Source organism: Camellia sinensis, unplaced genomic scaffold (genome assembly GCF_055761805.1).
Source record: "Camellia sinensis isolate YWXY unplaced genomic scaffold, ASM5576180v1 Unanchor4, whole genome shotgun sequence".
NCBI classification, from domain to species: Eukaryota; Viridiplantae; Streptophyta; class Magnoliopsida; order Ericales; family Theaceae; genus Camellia; species Camellia sinensis.
The window spans coordinates 11,791,364-11,799,012 of NW_028129277.1; the positions used below are offsets into that span (position 1 = coordinate 11,791,364).

At 34.3% G+C, this 7,649-nt stretch overlaps 2 long non-coding RNA genes across 11 annotated transcripts; one reads left to right on the forward strand and one right to left on the reverse strand.

Annotated features, from left to right (window-relative positions):
• The first annotated feature begins 466 nt into the window (after window positions 1-466).
• LOC114286825 (uncharacterized) lies at window positions 467-1,685 on the forward strand. Its single transcript, XR_014358806.1, has 3 exons — window positions 467-656; window positions 1,228-1,362; window positions 1,456-1,685. It is a non-coding gene; the product is annotated as an uncharacterized LOC114286825 (long non-coding RNA).
• Window positions 1,686-3,334: 1,649 nt separating this feature from the next.
• Window positions 3,335-7,443, reverse strand: LOC145816695 (uncharacterized). 10 transcript variants are annotated; one of them, XR_014358778.1, is made up of 7 exons: window positions 7,240-7,396; window positions 6,322-7,012; window positions 5,048-5,123; window positions 4,657-4,694; window positions 4,499-4,567; window positions 4,320-4,414; window positions 3,335-3,639 (listed from the first exon to the last, which is right to left on the reverse strand). It is a non-coding gene; the product is annotated as an uncharacterized LOC145816695 (long non-coding RNA). The 10 variants fall into 10 exon arrangements; XR_014358782.1 differs by having other exon boundaries at window positions 4,657-4,796; window positions 6,322-6,347; window positions 6,782-7,396; XR_014358779.1 differs by having other exon boundaries at window positions 6,322-7,026; window positions 7,240-7,395.
• Window positions 7,444-7,649: the final 206 nt, after the last annotated feature.

Here is a 7,649-nt window from a genome sequence, read left to right on the forward strand (position 1 = left end):
AAACGCCAGAAAAGTCATTTGGCAAGTGCCAAAAATGCAGCCGTAAAATTACAAATTAGGGCCTATGAAAAAAAATAAAATAAAATAATAAATCTCTTATGTTGGGTAAGGGTATTTTGGTCATTTTAATTTGATTTGACACCATAAATAAATATTAAACTAAAAAGCAAAAAGTCAGCTTTTTACCAACTTCCCAAATCACTTCCAAAAAAGCCAAAAAACTTGATAAAAAGCCAAAAGCCAACTTTTTACTAACTTCCCAAAACAACCAAGGACTTTGAAAATTCGAGCCAAACATGTGTTTTGTTCACGTTCGGATCATACTCTGAAATACCTCCAAAACGATGTTGTTTTGGACTCCCTAGGGGCATAAATGAAAAGGGACAAAACGATGTCGTTTTGGTCCCTCCCACAAAAAAAAAAAAAAAAAAAAAATCGAAAATCAAAAATCAAAAATCAAAAGGATGAAGCGTATGACAAAAGCCTTCCAATTGAGCGCGAAGCAGGTTCGCGTAGCAGACAGGGGGAGAGAGAGAGAGGAGGGGGAAGAAGACGGACGCAGCGACGAAGACATCCGGCGATTGGCGATTGTAGGAGACCGACTGGCGTCGAGCAATAGCGGAAGAAAAGACGAGCGACAAAGAACCACATTGTCAGTATGTTCTTCGTTCTCAACTCTTCTTCTGCTTTTTTCTTTAATATTCACATTAATCAAAGAAATGTAATCAGATTTGATAAATGTGAATAAGAAATTTCAAAATTTTAGGGTTTATGATTTGGGGATTTGAGAAGACAAAATAATATATTTTTGGGGACTCAATCTCACAAGAATGAAAAAATCTTAAACCAAGTGCGTGTTGCTAAGATTTGTACAACTATCTCATGTGCAGTGGGTTTGGATAATAATTGCGTGGTGGAGGTGGTTTTGTAAGGGTGTTTTTTTTTTTTTAAATATCAATTGCCGGAATGCTTGTGCTGATGATGCCGAAATGCTTGTGCTGATGATTCTGGGTGCATTCATTATTTATTCATACAGTCAATCAGTTTTATGTTACATGATTTGTTGTATGTAAAATGAATTAAGTTGAAACATAGAATTGAATTGTAATGTAGTAATTTTATGTGTCCCACATATAATGTAAGTAATTTAAGTATTTATTTAATTGTAATGTAGTTTTCTATGTCATCATTTTTCCTTTTAATAGTTATACATTATTATTGTTGCAGATGAACAATATGTCTATTCTAATGCCATTCATGTATTCTGCACCTACAAGCTATCGAGCATTGCTTAACAATGCAAGTGGTTATGAGTTCGGGTTACTAGATTCACATGCCCCAAACAATCCTACATGTAGTCGGGTATATGATATGTACTAGTGTAATTTAAATATTTTTTTTTTGTTTCATATAAATTGTTAATAATGTTAAGTTTCATTTTCATATTCATTTCAGGCGCCACAGTAGCATGGGCATGATAAAACAGTTGATACATTGAAAGCACATGATCATGATGGAATTTAATGGATTAGAAATTTGTCTTTGTTTCCTTGTGAAAGTTGTTTTTGATGTATTAAGTACTCACTGTTATTTGGGATTTATTAGCGACTTCGTTCTAAATTGTACTCTTTATTTTTTCTAGGTGATCTCTGGTTGCAATTTTGGGTTATGATTTTGAGGATTGACACAGGTTTTTTGGTACCATATAGTAAAGTAGTATTTGTCAATTTACATAAGCAGTGGCTCAACAGAGAGATGAAATTACAAAAGCAAAATGGGTAATGTCTAGCACATTGGTATTGTTTAGTAACGTAAATAGTAGCTTAATATAGACATACAGGTGCAGAAACAAAATAGTTGTTCAACGGAGAGTTTTATATTTGGGGAGTTTTTGCTGAAGGTCCACCTGTTTCAATATTTGTGGCAACAGCAGTAGCAGCATCTGAGGGGAATACCTTTAGAGGTGTTTTAGATCAATTGAAGAAGATATTTCATGCTATAGAGGTGTTTTAGATCAACTTTTAGCAGTGTGTCCTGTTGTAATATCAACATTGGTTTAGCTGTGTTATTCTGTGACATGCATTGATAGTTTTAGTTGGTTGTGACTTACAACAATCAAAGGAGAGGTTCCTATGACTCTTCCAGCAGAAAATGATTCATCCGATAAATCAAGATTTTTATCAGTTATTATTCTTCCTTTTGTCACTAGGGATTCATGGCAGCTACATCTTTTTTTGTCATGCATGTGCAAGTCAGACTCACACGATCTCTTCTTTGTTATGAATTATATATCCTTTTAGTTTTCAAATTTTGAGTGGGGATGATCTTGCTGACTCATAATATTTGTTGGAAAGGAAAAAATTAAAAATTTAGACCAGATCATTTCAGCTATGGTTAGCAACAATTGCATTTTGTTTCAAGTCAATTTTTCTGGTAAAGTAGTTGTTATGCTATGCAAAAATGGGTGGAAGAATATTCTACCTATTTGAGAAGGAAATTGACCTAACCATGCCCTTTGACCATCCCGTCCTGAACTCAACTTGATATCATGTTGCTAATATATGAGTCTTAGGGCAATGCTTGAAAGGAAAATTTAAATATGTTATACAAATACATAATATATCTATCTAAAAGTTAAGATATATATAAACGCAATTAATAAAAGTAATAACAATGTTATTTGTGGGAGCCAGAAAAATATTTATATCAGCTTAATGAGGCTAATCTAAATAAGGCTTATAATGAGTCCAGCCCAAACAAACACTACAAAAAATACAGCTTTTAGTGGCGTTTGTAAAACGCCGCTAATTATCTCAAGAATGCCGCTAAAACCTTTGATGACGTTTTTAATATACGCCGCAGATACGGTCGTCGTTATATGTTTGTGACGTTTAAAAAACGCCGTTGTAGACCTTATTGCGACGTTTTAGAAAACGTCATGCTACAATCACCGGCGGTGATTCCTTTCGGCAGGATGACGTCATATAGACCCTATAGCGGCGTTTTTTACAAAAACGCCACTAAAAGCACTTTTTTCCTTTTTTTTGGGGGGGGGGAGGGGAATGCAGCCTAATGAAATTTTAACCATTCGGCAATAATATTTTATTTGCTACTAGCTAGAATTCTCCAAACCCTGTTTCAAAAAATATATATATTCAACCAAACACATCAAAATTGAAATTACAAAAATCACAACCAAATTCATATACTCCATCATCATCATCTCAAAATTTAAAATATTAAGAAAAGAATAAATGTAACAAAAAAAAAATGAAATTAGTAGCAAATAAAATATTATTATCATGAATACTCAAGAGAGAATAACCCTTGAGTGTAAAAGCCAATACAGCACATGTTATTATCATGGACCCATATAATTTTAAGACAGTACACCGAAAACCAACAGTGATAAAAAAAAAAAAAAGGTTAGTCAAGCAAATATCTCCATTTAATGCTCTCCAGACACGTAGTTGTTCCTTGAGAAATATGGACATTGGATCAGGTAGCTACAACAACTCAAAAATAAATAAATAAAAATAGATTAATCTAGTTGTTAAAATTTGGCTCTGGCCTGAAATTTGTATAGTTGTTTTGCCGGTTTTGGATATATGCTCATGTTCTTCACCCTCAAATGAAAACCTGGGAGTCAAATTAAAGAAAAGAAAATCCATCAGAAAAAGCATAACAAATGCAAAGAAAACTTGCTAACACCACAAAATAATTATTTATCTTCTTCCAGAAAACCAGTAAAAAGGATCCCCAAAAAAATTGTCATTACCAAAAAATTATAGGGTTAATCACACCAATACCTCCTCAACTATTAAAGAATACCATCAGTTTACCTCCTTTATACCATGTCAACATTGACATGTAGTATCACCAACCAATAATAAAACTACATATGGGATGGTGAACCCCACTATTCAAATGTAACAACCCATTCCAACATAATTTTGTAACTACTGCATAGCGGGACTGATCATACGTACATGGTAATTTATAAAGTCGGTGATGGCATGCTATCACCATTGTAGTGAATTTTTTTCTTCCAAGAGAGGAATTTACACGGTTTTATAGTTGAGGGGTTAGACTGTACCGGTTCATAGATGGGGAGAGTAAACCGATATTCGTTCAGTTGAGGGAGTCTTAGTGTAGCTAACCCTATTTTATAACCCGAAACAAATTAAGGTCAAATCATCATAAGATGGATCAGCCAAAGAAATCTCCACAACTTAAGTGAAAATTTCTTGAATTGATGCAAACTGGTAGACATACACAAAAGTCACCCAGACTTGACTGAAAAGCAAAAGCAACATTACCTGAATGTGTGAAAAAGCCTGAACAAATTCACTCAATCCAACATTGAATCAGCACAGTAACTAACTGTATATTGTTCCTAAGAGACAATGGTAGCCTGGTATTCCAGAACCAAATGAGAAAGCCACACTTTCAAGGAAAAAGAATCAGAGAAATAGTTCTTAAAAGGGGTCCAACATACCATGCAACCACCAACTGCTATTGGAACATCTTAGAATATGCTTCTCTCCAGATCTCGTCTATCCGAAATCTGTCCCAATTCCAACAATTCAAACCCCAGTAGCTGATAAGCATTTAATGCCATAAAAAATGTTTCAGATTTTATGCAATCATACTAACCTTCTTCTTTGCAGCAGCCAGCTCCTTTTTTATTCCAGCTAAAAGATGCCAGAAACCAAGTCAGTTATCACGTTTCAAACCTCAATTCTATGAAAATTACGAACTCCAGACTATTAAGTATCTAGTTTAGTACTTGAAAACTGTCATTCAAATTTCAAAATGACTTTCAGTAAGACCTCAGCCATCTCCCAAAATAGATTAATGTTATGGTAGAATACAAAAAACCCATAAAAAATAAAACTTGTAGCCCACAAAGAAGGTAATTATTGCCAAGTTAATTTTTTTTTCTTTTGCTATTTAGGATTTCATCAGAGTGAAATTCATAATGTGCTGAAAGTTTTAACAATGCATTATATTTATAAAAAGTTCAAGGTTAGAAACCGTCACAAACCATCATTTGGCTCCAATTCCAATGCCTTCTTGAAACTTTCGATAGCAGCATCTATATCATTAAGTGCCATGTATGCCTAATAGTTCAATACAACGATAATCATAAGGACTACAAATTAGTCAATAGGAAAATATGCAATCCACAATGCATACAAAGCCAATTGGGAGTTGGCTAGGCAAGACAACTCTTAATACTACCTAATACTCACATAATTTAGTAAACACATGAAGTTTGTGACAAATGCAACTAAAAATTTTAGTAAACATTAATAGATTCATGATTAAACATTTAGCACACTTGGGGTGCGAGTGGATGTCCTCTGAAAATTGAACAATTTATAGCCTATATTCAATTATACATAGAGCTTGAAGGCACATATTATAGCTCAAGTGCGGCTACCAAAGAAAATTGCAGTAAACATAACATCTAATGTTATGCAATAATAATTTTATAAATTTCAATTAAGAAACTAGCTGTAATGATGTAACCATTCAAAGCAATGTTTTGAAAACCAGAATACATCAACAAAGCAACCACATAAATGGGGCAAATTTTATCGAGAAAACCCCTCTTCTCTTAGCAATTAATAACAACATCATCATCATCATTAGTTTATGATACAAATAGCAAAATATTCATGGATTCCTCTCTAATTGGTCTCAAGTATCTCTTTAAAAAGAAAAGACAGGTACAGACAGATAGCCAACCATTGCTTTAGCAATTAATGGGCCTATTGAGCACATTTAAACAAAAACATGAAGATGGAAAAACATTCCAAAACAGGGGCCACATTTTAATGCTTTAACAACATTTGAAAATATATTGACAGTGTTTCCACAATCTAGCTGGAAAACAACCTAAAATAACCTTCATTTAGCAACAAGCAAAGAACACTGAACATATTAGAGAATCCAAAAAACTTCACAATGATATGGTAAAATGCAAGACCACAAAGTAAACAAATACCCTTTTAAACAATTATGCATGAGCTGCATGTCTATAAGGCCTAGTTTATTGCTTATTAATAAAATGAACAAGAAAAGTGCAACTCTACTTAACTCAAGCAGACCAAATGACAGTACTAGGCTTGCTCAAACTCAACATTTCTTAATTTTCTCAGGTTCCAAATATCTACTAGGCTTGCTCAAACTCAACATTTCTTAATTTTTCTCAGGTTCCAAATATCTCATGTCTTCTCATCTCTTACAAATTCCTAGTATTGATTTCCCTATGCTAGTGCAACTCTCAAGAAAATAGTGCAAAAATGGAACTACCTCTAATGGCGACCCCTCTGCGAACTCTGCAACCAAAACAAGCAATAAGCTTCATATATATATATATATATATACATACAATACACTTGAGGGACATATCTTAGAGTTGAATGAACAAATTTAAAATACTAGTAAAAAGCAATGTCTTGTGCTCTGTTTGGCAAAACGAAGAAACGAATTCAACATTGAAGCCCCCCCCAAAAAAAAGAGAGAGAAAAAAAAATCTTGTAAAACAGAGCATAGACCACAGCTTGGAGCTTTAAAATCTTGATTTTCGATCAAAATCTCCAAAAACAAAGTATAAAATCAAATGCTAATGAAGGACTGGTTTTGCTTTTTGTGAAGAAGATAATCCGAAAACGGAAATCAAATTTTTAGTTGATGAAAAAATATGTGATTTTGATTAAGTTTGCATAAATGTGCTTGACATATCTGAACTTAACTTTTGGATGAGTTTGACCTGGCCAAACTCGATTGAGCTCTTCAATGGCGGTGTATAGACTGAAGCAGAGATCGAATGAGCTTGAAATTGGTCTACTTGAAGCAGAGATTGATAAGGCTGAGCTGTTGATGAAGGACACAGCACCACGCTTCAAGCCCCTGAACTAGTGTTCTGTGATACCGAGGCTGGTGGATGCAACTCTCGATCGGCAGCAACATCTCTCTATCACCACTCCATTCTTTCCATTTGCTGGTGATCAAGAACTCCATCCCAATGTGCGGACCATAAAGAGGAAGAGAACGAAAATTAGAAGAAAGAAGCAAAACACAAAAGGCAAAAGAAAAAAATGCTAGATTTCAACCAAATCGAGTGAAGAAGAAACTGAATTTACAAACATCAACGTAAATACATTCCAGATCGTTACTTTTTAGCCATGAAACTACACAGATCTTCGGTGAATTCAACAAATCCCTTACCTTGAGCCATGCCGCACCCAAACACGAAGAAGAACGAGCCCTAGATCGATTTAAATTACAGAGATTCGAACAATAACTAAGATAAACGGTCAAATCAAATATAGAACCAGCTTTTCAAGATCAAAATGACGAAGAATCAATCCAAATCGAACCACCAAGTGTTGATCCCTCTCTCTCTCTCTCTCTGTATCTCTCTGAAGTCGCCGCTCTCTCTCTCTCTTGGACTCCTACGACTCTTAAAAGCAAAAAAGAAATTTAAAAGAAAAATAAGTACTTTTATCTAAACTAAACTACACCGTTTTAACCATAGCCCAACGTTTCAAAAACGTTGTCCTACCATTTACTGATGACCGGCGTGTAGAAAACAAAATCGTGTGCTAGATTTTCCATATTTTACAGCGTTTTAAAAA